Source organism: Elephas maximus, chromosome 21 (assembly GCF_024166365.1).
Source record: "Elephas maximus indicus isolate mEleMax1 chromosome 21, mEleMax1 primary haplotype, whole genome shotgun sequence".
In the NCBI taxonomy this organism is placed as follows: Eukaryota; Metazoa; Chordata; class Mammalia; order Proboscidea; family Elephantidae; genus Elephas; species Elephas maximus.
The window spans coordinates 42949169-42966437 of record NC_064839.1 but is presented as its reverse complement, the minus strand read 5'-3'; the positions used below and the strand labels follow the sequence as shown (position 1 = coordinate 42966437).

Below are 17269 nucleotides of genomic sequence, written 5' to 3'. Positions count from 1 at the left end.
AAAGAATTGACACATTTGAATTATGGTGTTGGCAAAGACTACTGAATATATCAGGGACTACCAGAAGAACAGACACATCTGTCTTGGAAGAAGTACAGCCAGAATGCTCCTTAGAAGTGAAGATGGCGAGACTTCGTTTCATGTATTTTGGACCTGTTATCAGGAGGAACCAATCCCTGGAGAGGGACATCATGCTTGGTAAAGCAGAGGGTCAGTAAAAAAAAGAAAAGGAAGACTCTCAATGAGATGGATTGACACAGTGACTCCAACAGTGGGCTCAAGCACAGTGATGATTGTGAGCATGGCACAGGATCGGGCAACATTTTGTTCTGTTATACGTGGGGTTGCTATGAGTTGGAGCTGATTCGATGGCACCTAACAACATCATCTACAAATGGAGATAACTTTACCTCTTCTTTCTAATTTGGATGCTTTTATTTCTTTTTCTTACCTAATTACTCTGTCTAGAGCTTCCAGTACAATGGTGAAAGCAAGCATCCTTGTCTTGTTGCTGATCTTAGGCAGAGAGCTTTAGGTCTTTCTCGATTAACTATGATGTTAGCTATGGGTTTTTCATAAATGTTGAGGAAGTTCCCTTTTATTCCTAATTTTTTGAGTGTTTTTATTGTGAAAAAGTATTGGATTTTTTTCAAATGCCTTTTCTATATCAATTGAGATGATCATGTGGTTTTTTTTCTCCCTTTTGTTTTGCTAATGTGGTGTATTACATTGATTTTTCTATGTTGAACCACCGTTGTATTCCTGGGATAAATCCCACTTGATCCCACAGCATCAGCCCAGGTGAGAAGTAAGCGGTGGAGGGTAGAAGGACTTGGCTTCAAAGAGCCTTGCTGGGTCACACACTGTCATTGGTAACTCTTCAGACATGAGTAAATGAAGGAAGCATCAGAGGTTTTTGGTGTCCTCCAGCATGGGCAGAAATACATGTGAAGACTGAGCCACTGCCCCATCACCCCAAAATACAGGGAAATGGGGTAAGACTAACTGCCAAAAGGACTGCCAGATATCCAGGCCTGAACTTTTTGGCCCATATTGTGGAGTAGGGCAACTAAGAAAGAAATGATTTTGTGAATTAGAGTCTGAAATTCTAATACCTTTATCACCCACCCTGTCATAAAACACGAATATTGACTTCCTTTTTGCTTTTGAACATCCTGCTTTCACTGCCCTTACTTGGGATCTGAAGCCCTGGTGGTGCAGTGGTTGAGTTTGGCTGCTAACCCAAAAGGTCAGCAGTTAAAAATCTGCAAGCCACTCCTTGGAAACCCTGTGGTGCAGTTCTGCTCTGTCCTGTGGGGTCTCTATGAGTCAGAATCAACTCAGCGGCAACAGGTTTGGTTTATTTGTATTCTACTGTAGTGAAAAATGCCTCTGTCTGCATTCATATACCTAGTCCTTATAATGTGAGTTAGACTTGGGTCAGTACAGAGAACCCTCCCACTGAGGACCACAGCAGGCTCTTTGCATTCTTGATATATTAAGGTTTTCTTATGAGCTCAGTGGGATTGCATGTGGGAAGATCTTTAAGTTCTCCAGGCATTCCAGTTGTTAAATTGAGTCATTTCTGATGCTTGGTGACCCCATATGTTACAGAGTAGAACTGAATTACATAGGGTTTTCAAGGCCGTGACCTTTCAGAAACAAATCACCAGGCCCTTCTTCCGAGGTGCCTCTGGGTGGTTTCAAACTGCCAACCTTTCAATTAGTAGTTGAGTGCTTAATCATTTGTGCCATCCAGGACTCCCATTCTCCAAGCATAAGGCCCCTAAAATACATTCCAAATTTTGTCTCAGGCCCACTGACCTCACTGAAAAAACTTATAATTGTTACATAATCCCTGAAGGAACATGAATTTACCAATTCTGGTACAAGACAACTTTCACCTCTTTGCATTTTTCCTTGTACGAGACAGGGGCCTCTGTACCCGGCCCTTGGGGGATTAGAGTAGATGGAATGTTAGTGACAAGTAATACCAGGCAGTATTTGCTGAGTTTTAACTAATGATTTCTGACACTTGGAGAGTTCAAAAATGTTTATAAATATACTTCAAAACACTTTCAAAGGACTTGAACTTCCTATTCCAGCAATGATGGACTAAGCCCTTACTGGATATCTTTTCTGCAGAGAACGACTAGGAAGGCTGTACTGGGTAAGTGTTCATCTCCCAAAGTTAAGCCTGTGGCTAACTGCAGTGTGGCACATTTGAAATGGTGGGGTTACTGGTTGAAATATTGTATGTCTTCTCCTAGGGAAGTAGAAAACTAAATCTCAGGAGACTATGTTATCTTAGTTATCTAGTGATGCTATAACAGAAATACCACAAGTGGGTGGCTTTAACAAACTGGAATTTATTTTCCAACAGTTTAGGAGGCTAGAGGTCTGAATTGATGGTGCCAGCTTTAGGGGTAGGCTTTCTCTGTCAGCTCTGGAGGAAGGTCCTTGTCGCTTTGAGCTTCTGGATCTTCCTGTGGCTTGTCATCTCTCTTCCCCCATTCTGCTTCTTTTGCTTGCTTGTCTAACCTCTTTTATATCTCGAAACAGATTGACTCAGGATACACCCTACACTAATCATGCCTCATTAATATAACAGAGGCAACCCACTCCCAAAGGGGATTGTAACCACAGGCAAAGAGGTTAGGATTTACAACACATATATTTGGAAGACTTAATTCAACCCATAAATATGGCTTCTGAAAAGATAGTTGATTCTGACTCATGATAACCCCATGTGTGTCGGAGTAGAACTGTGCACCATAGGGTTTTCAGTGGCTGATTTTTCAGAAGCAGATCACCAGGCCTTTCTTCCAAGGCTCTTCTGAGTGGTCTCAAACCTCCAAGCTTTTGGTTAGAAACCAAGATGTTAACCGTTTGCACCACCCAAGGACTCTCTCCTTACCCTACCAGGGTCATAAAACCCTGGGCCAAAAAGAAGGTATAGGAGCTCTGCTGGTCCAGTGGTTAAGCAGTTGGCTGCTAACCAGAAGGTCAGTGGTTCGAACCCACAAGCTACTCCGAAGGAGAAAAGACCTGGCAATCTGCTCCCATAAAGATTACAGCCTAGGAGACCCTACAGGGTAGTTCTGCTTTGTCACATAGGGTCACTATGAGTCAGAATTGACTTGATGGGATGCAACAACAACAAAAAAGGTGTTAGATTCAGAAATCTGTGGGATCAGACTATAATGGGCATACCATGAACACTTCTTAAAGATCTCTGGAATATAAAAATCCCTGGGCTTGGGGTCCAGGAATGAGACTTTGAGTGTGTAGACTGCTCAGTCCTAGGTTGAGCTGTCTTCCCAGAGGATCCATGAGGCCTGAATGGAGTTGGCTGCAACCCAAGGGGCAGAGTGATGCAAAGTATGTGTATGAGGGATATGGCCATTTGCCCTTGACATGCCTGTGGCATCCCACCGTCTGGCTACTGGAGGGGACTGGGAAGTGAATGATGTCTGTCTCTGCTCTTCCCAGGCCTGATTCCCCACTCCCCACTTGACTCAAGTTCTCTGCCTACACCAAGACACGTGATATCTACACTTGCTGTGTGTTGATCCATGACATGGCCAGTTGTTGTTAGGTGGCGTTGAATTGATTCTGACTCATAGCGACCCCTGTGTACAGTAGAACAAAACACTGCCTGGTCCTGCACCATCTTCAATCATTGCTATGTTTGAGCCCATTGTTGGAGCCACAGTGTCAGTCCATCTCATTGAGGGTATTCCTTTTTTTCGCTGACCCTCTACCAGACTTGATGTGCTCCAGGGACTGGGTCACTACCGATAACATTTCCAAAGTATGTGAGACAAAGTCCCCCGCCCCCCCTTGCTTCTTGATTTTGTTGATCTTTTTAAAGAACCGGCTTTTGGTCTTGACTCTTTCAATTGTTTTTCTACTCTCTATTTCATTTATTTCTGCTCTAATTTTTATTGTTTCCTTTCTTCTGGTACCTGAGTGCTTCTTTTTGCTGCTCTCTTTCTATTCGTTCAAGTTGTAGGGTTAATGTTTTAATTTCGACCCTTTCTTCTTCTTGCATGTGTGCCTTTATTGGTATAAATTGACCTCTGAGCACTGCTTTCCCTGTGTCCCAAAGGTTCTGGTAGAATGTGTTTTCATTCTCATTTGATTCTTGGAATTTCTTTATTCCACCCTTAATTTCTTTTGTAACCCAGTAGTTTTTGAGCAAGGTGTTGTGCAGTTTCCATGTATTTGGTTTTTTTTTTTTTTCCTTGCTTTTTCTGTTATTGGTTTTTACTTTTATGGTTTTATGGTCAGAAAAGATGCTTTAATATTTCAGTGTTTTGGATTCTGTTACGGCTTGCTTTGCGGCCTAATTTGTGGTCTATTCTGGAGAATGTTCCATGTGCACTGGAAAAGAAAGTGTACTTGACTACTGTTCGGTGGAGTGTTCTGTATATGAGTTCAAGTTGGTTGATTGTGCCATTTAGATCTTCTGTGTCTTTGTTGAGCTTGTTTCCGGATGTTCTGTCCTTCACTGAAAGTAGTGTGTTGAAGTCTCCTACTATTGTTGTGAAGCTGTCTGTTTCACTTTTCAATACTGTTAGAGTTTGTTTTATGTATTTTGGAGCCCTGTCATTGGATGTGTAAATATTTATTGCGGCTTATTGACCCTTTAATCATTATATAGTGTCCTTCCTTATCCTTTGTGGTGGATTTTGTTTTAAAGTCTATTTTTTCAGAGATTAATATTGCAAGTTCTGCTCTTTTTTGATTGTTGTTTGCTTGATATATTTTTTCCCATCCTTTGAGTTTTAGTTTGTTTGTGTCTCTAAGTTTCAGATATATCTCTTGTAGGCAGCATGTAGACAGATCATGTTTTTTAATCCATTCTGCTACTCTCTGTCTTTTTATTGGTGCATTTAGTCCATTTACATTCTGCATAATTATTTATAGGTATGAGTTTAGTGCTGTCATTTTGATGTATTTTTTTGTGTGTTGTTGACAGTTTCATTGTTCTACTTATTTTCCTGTGCTGAGTTGTTTTTCTTTTCATCTTTTTCATTGTTGTTGATTTTGTATTTACTGAGTCTTTATGTTTTTCTTGTTTTTTATTTTGATGTGTAGGATTGTCAGTTTCTTATGTGGTTACCTTAATATTCTATTTTTCTAAGTTTAAACCCATCTTTTATTTCTTTACATCACCTTGACTTCATCTTCATGTGAAAGCTCTATAACTACGTTATTAGCCCCTCTTTTTTGTTTGTTAATGTTGTCATCTTTTACATTTTGACATCTCTATTTTCAGTGTTTTAGCTTTAATTTATTTTTATGGCTTCCCTATCTGGGTTGATACCTTGTTGTTCTGTCCTGTGTCCTAGTCTTGGGTTATTATCTGATTTTATTGATTTACTAACCAGATGACTCCCTTTAGTATTTTTTGTAATTTTTGTTTGGTTTTTACAGATTCCTTAAACTTCTCTTTTTCTGGAAATGCTCTAATTTCATTATTATATTTGAGAGACAGTTTTTCTGGATATATAATTCTTGGCTGGCAGTTTTTTTCCTTCAAGGCTTTATATATGTCATACCACTGCCTTCTTGCCAACTTTTGCAGTCTAAAATTGATCAAACATGCAATCAAGATATAGTGATAATTACTGGTGATTGAAATGGGAAAATTGGAAACAAGAAAGAAAGATCGGTAGTTGGAAAATATGGCCTTGGTAATAGAAACTGTCAGAGATTGAATGATGGAATTTTGCAAGACCAGCAACTTCTTCATTGCAGATACCTTTTTTCAGTAACATAAACGGTGACTATACACATGGACCTCACCAGATGGAATACACAGGAATCGAATCGACTACATCTGTGGAAAGAGACAATGGAAAAGCCTCAATATCATCAGTCAGAGCAAGGCCAGGAGTCAACTGTGGAACAGACCATCAACTGCTCATATGCAAGTTCAAGTTGAAGCTGAAGAAAATTAGAATAAGTCCACGAGAGCCAAAGTGTAACCATGAGTATATCCCACCTGAATTTAGAGACCATCTCAAGAATAGATTTAATGCATTGACCATTAACGGCCAAAGACCAGACGAGTTGTGGAATGGCATCAAGGACATCATACATGAAGAAAGCAAGAGGTTGTTGAAAGGAAAGAAAGAAAAGCCCAAAATTGATGTCAGAAGAGACTCTGAAACTTGCTCTTGAATGTAGAATAGCTAAAGCAAATGGAAGAAATGATGAGGTAAAAGAGCTAAACAGAAGATTTCAAAGGCAACACGAGAATACAAAGTATTACAATGATGTGTGCAAAGACCTGGGGTTAGAAAACTGAAAGGAAGAACTGTCTCGGCTTTTCTCAAGCTGAAAGAACTGAAGAAAAAAATTCAAGCTTCAAGTTGCAATATTAAAGGATTCTATGGGTAAAGCTGAAAGAACTAAAGAAAAAATTCAAGCTTTCAGTTGCAATATTAAAGAATTCTATGGACAAAATACTGAATGTCACAGGAAGCATCAAAAGTAGATGGAAGGAATACACTGAGTCACTGTACCAAAAAGAATTGGCCTACATTTAACCGTTTCAGAAGGTAGCATATGATCAGGAATCGATGGTACTGAAGGAAGAAGTCAGAGCTGCACTGAAGACATTGGTGAAAAACAAGGCCCCAGGAATTGGTGGAATACCAATTGAGATGTTTCAATAAAGTGATGCAGCACTGGAAGTGCTTGTTCATCTATGCCAAGAAATTTGGAAGACAGCTGCCTGTCCAACTGACTGGAAGAGATCCATATTTATGCCTATTTCAAAGAAAGGTGATCCAACAGAATATGGAAATTATTGAACAATGTCATTAATATCACACACAATTAAAATTTTGCTGACAATCTTTCAAAAGTGGCTGCAGCAGTGTATTGACAGGGAACTGTCAGAAATTCAAGCTGGATTTAGAAGAGGATGTAGAATGAGGGAAATTGTTGCTGATGTCATATGGATCCTAGCTGAAAGCAGAGAATACCAGAAAAACATTTACTTCTATTTTATTGACTGTGCAAAGGTATTCAACTGTGTGGATCGTAACAAATTATGGATAACATGGCGAAGAATGGAAATTCCAGAACACTTAATTGTGCTTATGAGGAACCCCTACATAGACCAAGAGGTGGTCATTTGACCAGAAGAAGGGGATACTGCATGGTTTAAAGGCAGGAAAGGTGTGCATCAGGGTTGTGTCCTTTCACCATACTTATTCAATCTGTATGCTGAACAGATAATCTCAGAAGTTGGACTGTGTTAAGAAGAACGGTTCATCAAGATTGGAATAAGACTCATTAACAACCTGATTTATGCAGGTGACACAACCTTGCTTGCAGAAAGTGAAGAGGACTTGAAGCACTTACTGATGAAGATCAAAGCCTACAGCCTTCATTATGGATTACATGTCAACATAAAGAAAACAAAACCCTCACAACTGGATTGTAATATCATTGTAACATCATAATAAACAGAAAAGATTGAAGTTGTCAAAGATTTCATTTTACCTGGATTCGCAATCCATGGAAGCAGCCTTCAAGAAATCAAATCAAATCAAATCAAATCAAATCAAATCAAATCAAATCAAATGATGCATTGCATTGGGCAAATTTGCTGCAAAAGACCTCTTTTAAGTGTTAAGAAGCATAGATGTTACTTTAAGGGCTAAGGTGTGCCTAACCAAGCCATGTTCAGTCACCTGATATGCATGTGAAAACTGGACAATGCATAAGGAAGAGAGAAGAAGAATTGATGCTTTGAATTATGGTGTTGGGGAAGAATGTTGAATATACCTCTGACTACCAAAAGAAACAAATCTGTCTTGGAAGAAGTACAGCCAGAATGCTCATTTGAAGCAACAATGGCAAGACTTTGTCTCACATACTTTGGACATGTTATCAGGAGGGACCACTCCCTGGAGAAGGATATCATGCTTGGTAAAGTAGAGGGTCAACAAAAAGAGGAAGACCCTCAATGAGATGGGTTGACACAGAGGCTTCAACTGTGGGCTCAAGCAAAACAATGATTATGAGGATGGCACAGATCCAGTTAGTGTTTAATTCTGTTGTACATAGGGTTGCTATGAGTCAGAACTGACTCGAGGGCACCTAGCAACAACAAGGTTATAGTAAAAGAAGCCCTGGTGGTACAGTGGTTAAAGCGCTCAGCTGATAACCAAAAAGGTCAGTGGTTGGAACCCACTGGCCACTCTGCGGGAGAAAGATGTGGCAGTCTGCTTCTGTAAAGATTATAGCCTTGGAAACCCTATGGGGCAGTTCTGGTCTTTCCTATAGGGTTGCAATGAGTTGGGAGTTACTCGATGGCAGTAGGTTTTGTTTTGTTTTAATGTGATGATATTTTTTACTACAGAAAATGGAAGCTAGCATAATGAGTATGAAGAAATTAATAAAAACAACAATAGCAGCAACATGTATTGAGGGATATTACTGTGTGCCAAGTACTGCTTCTTGTCTTGTATGTTCTTTAAATTATTTAATAAGGTATTCCTAATGAACTTGGAAGACAAAAATATTCCCATTTTACATTGAAGAACCTGAGGGACGGAAGTGATGTCCTTTCCAAAACCAAACCCACTGCTGTCAAGTCTATTCCATCCCATAGCAACCCCTTGTGTTACAGAGTAGAACTGAGCTCTGTGGCAGGAATGATCATGTCCTAACTTGATCCTAGCTTGAAGCCCTGTGTCCATCTTCTTCACCACTGTAATTCCAGAGGAATTAAACAATAACTCGTTATAAGTTTCTAGTATCTATAATTTGTCCACATTATGCTGATATAGTTTTGGTGATGGTATCAGCAAGGTCAGATGAAAATATGAAGCTTCATGTGTTAACAACAGGAAGAAAAATCCATTGATACTTTGCCATTTTTTTCTTCCTACAACACACATTCTCTTGACTCTGCTGTGCCTGAGGAATTGATTAAAGTCTCTGATGTCCAACAGATCTTAGTGATGGATTAAGACACTTGTTTCTTATCTAACAGAAGCTCCCCAGTTCATTTTCATGCATCAGTTTCTACTCATTGGTGATCAAAAGCCCTGAGAGAGAATTTGATATCTTCAGATTAGCTAAGTCAGTGATTCTATGTGATAACCCCAGTGACTTTAGGTTCCCCAGGAAGGAATTTCTCACATGAGGCTTGTAGACATTTGCCAAGATTTTGTCCTCTTATCTCTCTGCATGGACCCCTGCAACTTGGGTTCCATCCATGTACCAGATACACAAGGTCCCCTACCCCAGGTGTCCCACCCACTGAGTTATCCCCCAGGTACTGTGTTCACTGAATTCACAGACTGTAGTCGATTCTGTACCTGCCTCAGGGTGTTCTGAGCTTTTTGGAATGACTATCTATGACCCACAGTGTGTCCTTGTCCGTGAACATCTGGGCATAATCTGCTTACCTTTTTGCTATAGTATCTGTTCCAACATGGCGATCTGTAAAATAAAACAACTGTTTGACAAAATGTGACATGATTTCCTGAGGGAAGGTCAACAAAGCTTTGAGACAAAGGACAAGGAAGAATGTAACCATTTTGTAGGTACCCTGGACCTGTTCCTGTAAGTCCTGGGCCTGTTACTTATTTTTTTCTTCCTATTGTTTGTTTCCCCTCCCTGTTCCTAGCTCCCACAACACGGACGTGCTCCTTCCTTCTGCTCTTGGCACACCTGCTGTTTGCTCTGGGATATGCCATGCTTCTCATTTTCAAATGTGGCGGGAACCACGGGCAGAGGAATGGAGAACTTAACTTTGCTGTGGCTCCTCCACTTCCCCCCCAAAATCCAAAACCATTGCTGTCTCGTCAGTTCTAACCCCTAGCAACCCCTTGTGTTAGAATAGAACTGAGCTCCTCAGGGTTTTCTTGTCAGTAATCTTTACAGAAGCAGATCACCAGGACTCTCTTCTGAGGTTTCTCTGGGTGAGTTCAAACTGCCATCCTTCCAGTTAGCAGCCAAGTGCAAACTGTATGGACCACCCAGGGACCTCTACCCAGGTTTGTCACAACACCTATGTGCCCTGTGTGAGTGTCCTCAACCAGTGATGCTGCTGGCGCCTCATCGGTCCCAAGGGCTGGCAGTGCTCACACTTGTCGAGACCTGTGTCTTTGTCCCCCTGTCTCATCATGTCTGGAAATGAGATGTAAGTGAGGATGTCTAACACCTCCCTCTAGTTCTTCCAGGTCATGCCATCTCACGTACCTTCTGAATGTCTCCCTAAAGTCTGTGAGACTCTCAAAAAACACTAATTCATGGACCACCGAAGCCTTTCAAATATCATCTTTTCCTGGGGTTCTCCTCATGGACTTTCTCTTGATCTGGGTGCTGGAATTAGAGATGTGTTACCTTTGGCAAGATGAGTATACATACAAACTGATGTACACGCATTTTCTTCTCTTGAATATGCATCCACAAACTTCAAAAGAAAATTCAAATATTAATAGTCTGCAAAAAAATGGCTGAAAATTCACTGTTGACAGATCCTATGCTTCAATTCCTTTCTCACCTGTTAGACTCTCTCTGCTACTTCTTATACTGAAGATCATTGTCTCTGCCTTACCTGACTTAGGCTGTAAACGCTGGGCCTATAGCAAGTGCTGGATCCAGAGATCAATGAGTATTGAATAGACAGAGCATGCCATGAACATTCTCCAAAAATCTTAGCAATTTAAAAATTACTGTTGTCTGGGTTCCAAAGAGGGGACTTTGGATGTGTGCTGGGCAAAGTTCTTGGTGGGACCTTCTATCTCCCTAGATGATAAACTCAGATCCAGACAGTGGGATCTGGAAAGTAGCTGCAGCTTGAACGGCCAGGCCAGGACATGTGTACATGGCAGAAATATGGGTAAGAGAGAAGATGGTTTGAAAGTCTGACTAAGAAACTTTTAGAGTCTCAGCTGCTGTCACCCATTGCCTATTTCTTACTCTTGTAAACTCTAGAAGGGTTGACAGCAGGGGTGTGGCTCACGATCCCATGATGCCCAGGCCACTCCTCCTAGTGATGACTATTTATCCTCCCCTTGAGCTTTGGCTTCCTGCGGAACCTTCGACATGCCATATTCCAGACTGGTAGAGGCAGACCATTTGTGCTAGGGACACAGTGCCTTTTCTGGCATGAGTTCTTGGGGGAAAAACGCCACCTTTCCCAACACCACAGAAATCAAGGAGGGTAGATGCTTTCATAAAATCAGCTCTATCTCAGATATGAGTGGGTAGAGTAAATTTTGTTTTGTGCGTGGGTGGTGATTCTCCTCCTATGTCTTTCAGGTCTCCAGCATGGAGGCAACCTTCCTGCTGACTTCTGTTCTGCCTCTGTCACTGTTTGTCCCCACTTCTGTACCGTATTGTAACTGTGTTATTGAACATCTTCAAGTGGTTTACTACAACAATGGTGTTGGAAGTCTGTGTAGACCTGAGAGGGACCACCACCTCGGGGATTCTCATTTTAGGTAAATATCCTGTGTCTTCTGGCCCACAAAGTAGGCTGGACATGGAAGGTCATGGGTTTTCATAAATGGGGTCATTTTGAGGCTTGAATACAAGTGAATAATTAGAATCTTGAATGCCTAAATACGTATAGGTCAGGGTTTCTCCTGAATATTTTCTTATCCACAGTATTTCTTGCTAAATATGAGGGAGCCAGGAATGTAATCGGAATGAATCATGTTTATGACTTTAACATCATCAAGGTAAGTCCGTCAATCCTCCCAAAATTCATCTTCCCATAAACAAACAGCCCCTTGACCCTGCTGTGGCTGAGAGAGTAAGGGGGATCTCAGGAGTGCAACCACCCTGGAGGAGTAACAAGTTCCTGGATTCCACAATGAAGCTCTGCAGTCCCATCACTCTTCCACTGTCTTCTCATAAAAGGACCTTACACCCTGTAATCTATGAATATACACAAAGGCACTGCCCTATTATATATGAGCTACTGTTACCTGGGAAAGTAATACTTACATGGGGTAAGCTGACCCACCCCAAGCTCCTGGCCCTCTCATGCTTGTGTGAATCCCTCCAAACTGGGTCCCATTCATGAACCTGGTAACACAGGATCACAACCCCAGAACTTCGCCCCATTGAGTTTTCCCCAGGACACTGTATTCTCGGACCTGGCAGTCCTGGTTGCTTCTGTACATGCTTCAGGTATCCTAAGACTGAGTGTGAACACCTATGGGCTACAATGTGTCCACACCCTTTTGATATAAACCAAAAAAATCAAACTCTTTGCTGTCAAGTCGATTCTGACTCATAGTGACCTTATAGGACAGGGTTGAACTGCCCCGGTGAGTTTCCAAGGAGCGGCTGGTGGATTCAAACTGCTGACCTTTTGGTTAGCAGCTGAATGCTTAACCACTGTGCCACCAGGACAGCATCTCTTTTTTCACGGTCATTTCTGTGGCAGTGATAACATATTACCCAGTGCTGTTGAGTCGATTCCGACTCATAGTGACCCTATAGGACAGAGTAGAACTGCCCCATAGAGTTTCCAAGGAGTGCCTATTGGATTTGAACTGCCAACCCTTTGGTTAGCAGCCGTAGCACTTAACCATTACCACCAGGGTTTCCAATAACATATTACATGTGTCAAAATGTGAACTGATGTTCTGGGAGACTGTCAATGAAGACCAGAGAAAAGCCTTAGAGGAAGACTACAAAGACGACTGTAGCTGTACTGTAAGTAGACCTCTCAGCTGTTCCTACAGCTCAGGATTTGTTGATCTTTTCTTCTTACTGCTGGCTTTCTCTCCCAGATCTTTGTTTTTTCAATTTGGAACATCTCCTTTCTATGCTCTTTGGACCCACTTTTGGTTCACTATCACCTACCACATTTCTCTTTCCTTTATGGCATGGGTCCTAGGACTGGAAAGAAGTGGGAGCTGAACTTTGCTGTGGTTTTTTTCACTCCCCAGGCACAGTATGACGTTTACTGGTCATGTGACACTAAACTGAAGCAAGCTTGCAGAAGCATCCCTTCTGCCATTGTGAATATCTATACGTGCACTTGTAGTACACTAGTGCCTTCATCCCCGTCTCTTCTGGTGTTTGTGAATGGAGACATATGAATGAGTCCATGCAACATATCTCTCCAGTACCCTCATTTTCTACTTTAGAAAACATGTGCAATGACAGAATCCTAACCTAATGAGACACGACACTACCTGTCATAGATTAAATTATGTCCCCCCAAAAATGTGTGTATTAACTTGGTTAGGTCATGATTCCCAGTATTCTGTGGTTGTCCTCCATTTTGTGATTGTAATTTTATGTTAAAGAGGATTAGGGTGGGATTGTAACAGCCTTACCAGGTCACATCCCTGATCCAATGTAAAGGGAGTTTCTCTGGGATGCGGCCTGCTCCACCTTTTATCTCTCCAGCGATAAAAGGAAAGGGAAGCAAGCAGAGAGTTTGGAACCTCATACCACCAAGAACACAGCACCGGGAGCAGAGCGCATCCTTTGGACCTGAGGTTTCTATGCTGAGATGCTCCCAGACCAAGGGAAGACTGATGACAAGGACCTTCCTCCAGAGCTGACAGAAAGAGAAAGCCTTCCCCTGGAGCTGGCTCTCTGAATTTGGACTTCTAGCCTACTGGACTGTGAGAGAATAAACTTCTCTTTGTTAAAGCCATCCACTTGCGGTGTTTCTGTTATAGCAGCACTAGATGGCTAGGACACTGCTGGAGAACACTATACTCATAAAGCCCATGCAGCACCCAAGTACTTCAGTTATTGTCTTTTATTGTGCTCTCCATGGAGTGTCTCTCGATCTGGCTGCTGCAGTGAGGGGTATGCAAACTCTGTCATGATGAGTACGCATGCACTCTTCCCTTGTGCACATATTTTGTTGTGTAGTTTATGTATCAATAAACTTCAAAACATTTCAAATATCAATAAACTTAAAAAAGATGGTGGAAAACTCACATTGTTTACATTTTCACAGTTTTTATTTCCTCTCTCTCCACTGCAGGTTCCCATTCATCCCAGAATCCCATCCATAACTGTGTACCTTCTTATTCTGAAGTATACTCTCTCCTCACCCTACAGAGGCCCTAAACCCTGGGCTTAAAGAAGGTACTAGACCCAGACACCCTTAGGATCAGACCAAACGGCAAGTCATGAACCTTCCTGAATAATCTTAGAATGTAAAAGCCCTTGAGGCTTGGGGACCAGAAAGGGAATTTGGATGTGTGGAGGGCTGAGTCTTAGCCCGGGGGCTGCTCTTCCTTAGAGGATGTGCACAGTCCTGGACAGTTGGGCCTGGGAACTGGCTGCATTCAGAGGGCTCAGCCAGGCCAGCTATGCGATTCCTCTCTAAATGTGTATTCCATCTGTCTTCTTTTTCACCTTGGAGAGGGTCTGGGGGACTGACCATCTGTGTTATGACCAGGGGATTTAGAGGCTGTAGGGGCAGGCCAGATGGGCCAGGTGAAAGCAGAGGAGGTCTCCATCACACACATGAGTTTAAGACTGAGCTGGGCCCCTCTCCCAGGAAGAAGCTGTTGATAATCCTGCCTGTGAGTGGGCTGGAATGTGGGATATAGCCACAATTGCTGGCCTAGTCTTAGATATGCACTTGGGAGGGGAAGGTCTAGGAGTGGCCATCCACTGAGTGTCCTGCCCAGAGGGGACAGCAAGCTTTGTCCTGTGTGTGACCTCCTGGGATTGCCCACCATTTTTCATGAGGCTTAAATGCAGTAGAAACTCATTTATAAAGCTTTTATTTATTGCTACACTTTTATACCTAGTAAATAACAATAGTAGTCATATTTGGTAATCTGAATAATGCCCTCCCCCCAAAAAATCTATATCTAAAACCTCTGAACCTGTGTATATGTTATCTTATACGGTAAACGGACTTTTTAGAAATTGATTAAAGTGAAGTCATTGAGTTGGGGAGATTATCCTGGAATATCTGGGTTGGCCAAGTGTTGATATATGGGTCCTTAAAAATGGAGACCATTCTCCAGATTGAGTCGGAAACTGCTGTGAAAATGGAAGATGCTTCAGAGGTTTTGCACATTGCTGGCTTTGAAACAACAAAGGAGGCCAAGAGTCAAGGAATGCAGTGACCTCTGGATCCTCAAAAGCAAGGACAAAATTGTCCTCTAGAACCTCCATAAAGGAACTCAGGCTTGCTTACGCCTTCATTTTAGCCTGGGAGGCCCATGTTAAGTTTCTGACGTACAGAAATGTAAAATGATAAATTTGTGTTCTTTAGGCTGCCGAGGTTGTGGTATTTTGTTACAGCAGAAAGAGAAGATGGATACATAAATGAGTATGAAGAAATTAGTAAAAACAATAGTAAGAGCAACCAACATCGAGGGATACCGCTGTGTGCCAGGTATTGCTCCCTGTCCTGTATGTGTTTCGAGTGATTTACACTTGACAGTCCTGGAAGGCAAAACTATTCAATTTTACACGGAAGAGCCTGAGGGACAGAGATGATCAATGCCCTTTCCTGAGATACCAAAGGCTGAAATGACCAAGTTCTGATCAATCCTGGAGCAGTGAGAGGCTTGGCTCCATCCTCTTCAACGCTGTTCGTCCAGGTAATTAAAGAGAAATTTAATCCAGGTGTCTGCTGTCTATCCTTGGTGCACATTACGTTGATATAGTGTTGGTAATGTCGTCAGCAAGGTCAGGTAGAAATATAGAGCTTTATGAGTGTAACCACAGAAGATAATTACTTCAACACTTTCCCGTTGTCATCTGCCCAAACACACAACCCCTTGATTCTTGCTAAAGTTTGAAACTCAGCAGTAAATTTTGGCTGTCCTGACAGTAACCTTGGGCATTTTCCTAGGGCTATGTTTCAGAGCAGCACCAAATTTATGCCTAGTGTCCTGCGTAAAATCAGACTTCTTTTAAGAGATAGCATTCTAAATACTTTAGGATGTGCTAACTGGGACATGTTGTTGTTGTCTTGTGGCATTGAGTCAATTCCAACTTATGTTGATCCCATGTATTAGAGTAGAATTGCTCCATAGGGTTTTCTTGGCTGTAATCTTTATGGAAGCAGATTGCCAGGCCTTTCTTCTGTGGTGCTGCTGGGTGGGTTCACCAGTCAAATGCAAACTGTTTCTATCACCTAGGGACTTTTTGGGACATGAGAGACTGGTTTTTATCAGTTTGGCAGTTTAAAATTCTTTAGACTAACTCAACAGAGGCCGAACCAATCATAAAGAAACAATATCCCAAAGTAACTAATGAATTCTCTTTCCCCACTTCTATAATCCTTCCCCCAAATTAAATACTTCTCACTTAAACCCATCACTGAAAACATCTTTGTTAGAATTTCCTCACCGCCCTTAAAACCCTTTCTTCTACTTCCCGAGCCTGAGCTTTGCACTATTTTGGGGCCCAAGTGTTCCTCTGCTCACAGATTAACCACTTAATAAACCTTGTTCAGAGAACTCTTAACTTTCTTTTTTCTTTTTTTTAGATTTGACACATCTGTGGCTAAGGGAGTGTTGAGGGTCTCAAGTTTCCAACAGGTCCTGGAGATATGTCAAGCCCTCGTTCCCTACCTCACAGAAGGCCCTCAGTCCCAGAGAAGCATCTGTTACTCTTCATAGGAGACCAAGAGTCCTGAAGGAACAGTTGATATTTTTATATTGGTTAAGTCAGTGATTCTCTGTGATAAACCCAGTGTTGTATTCCCCAGCCAAGATTCAAAGATTTTCTCATGTAGGGTATGTGGACCCAAGCCAAAGTGTTTGTCCTCTTATCTTTCTGCATGGACTCCTGCAGCTTGGGTCCTATCCATGCCCCAGGTGCACAGGCCCCCCACCCCAGGCCTTCTACCCACTGGCAGCGCTTGCCTGATTCTGTACCTGATTCATGGCATTAGGAGTCTCTGACTGACCACCTGTGACCCACAGTGGACATCTGGACACACTGTGCTTACTGTTATAGCATTTGTTCCTATCTGATGATCTGGGTAGCAGTAAATTACAATTGGTAGAGAGTGACATGATTTTCTGGGAGAAGGTCAACAAAAACCAGAGACAAAGCTTTGAGAGAAAGGAGGAGGAAGGGTGTAACCATTTTGTATCCACCCCTCAACCTGGAGTCCTGGACCTGTTGCTCATTTTTTCTTCCTAATGTCTGCTTCTCTTCCCTGTTCCTTGCTCCCTTCTTCTGAGCCTGCTCCTTCTCTCTGCTCTTGGCACGCCTCACTCCCTGTTCTCTGTAGCATCCTCCACACCTCTGTTTTCCAAAAGATGGGACCCAG

The 17269-nt window shown here is 42.1% G+C and overlaps 1 long non-coding RNA gene across 1 annotated transcript; it reads left to right on the top strand.

Moving 5' to 3' along the window:
- Window positions 1-786: 786 nt before the first annotated feature.
- Window positions 787-16387, top strand: LOC126065175 (uncharacterized). Its single transcript, XR_007514737.1, has 3 exons — window positions 787-801; window positions 2085-2170; window positions 11302-16387. It is a non-coding gene; the product is annotated as an uncharacterized LOC126065175 (long non-coding RNA).
- Window positions 16388-17269: the final 882 nt, after the last annotated feature.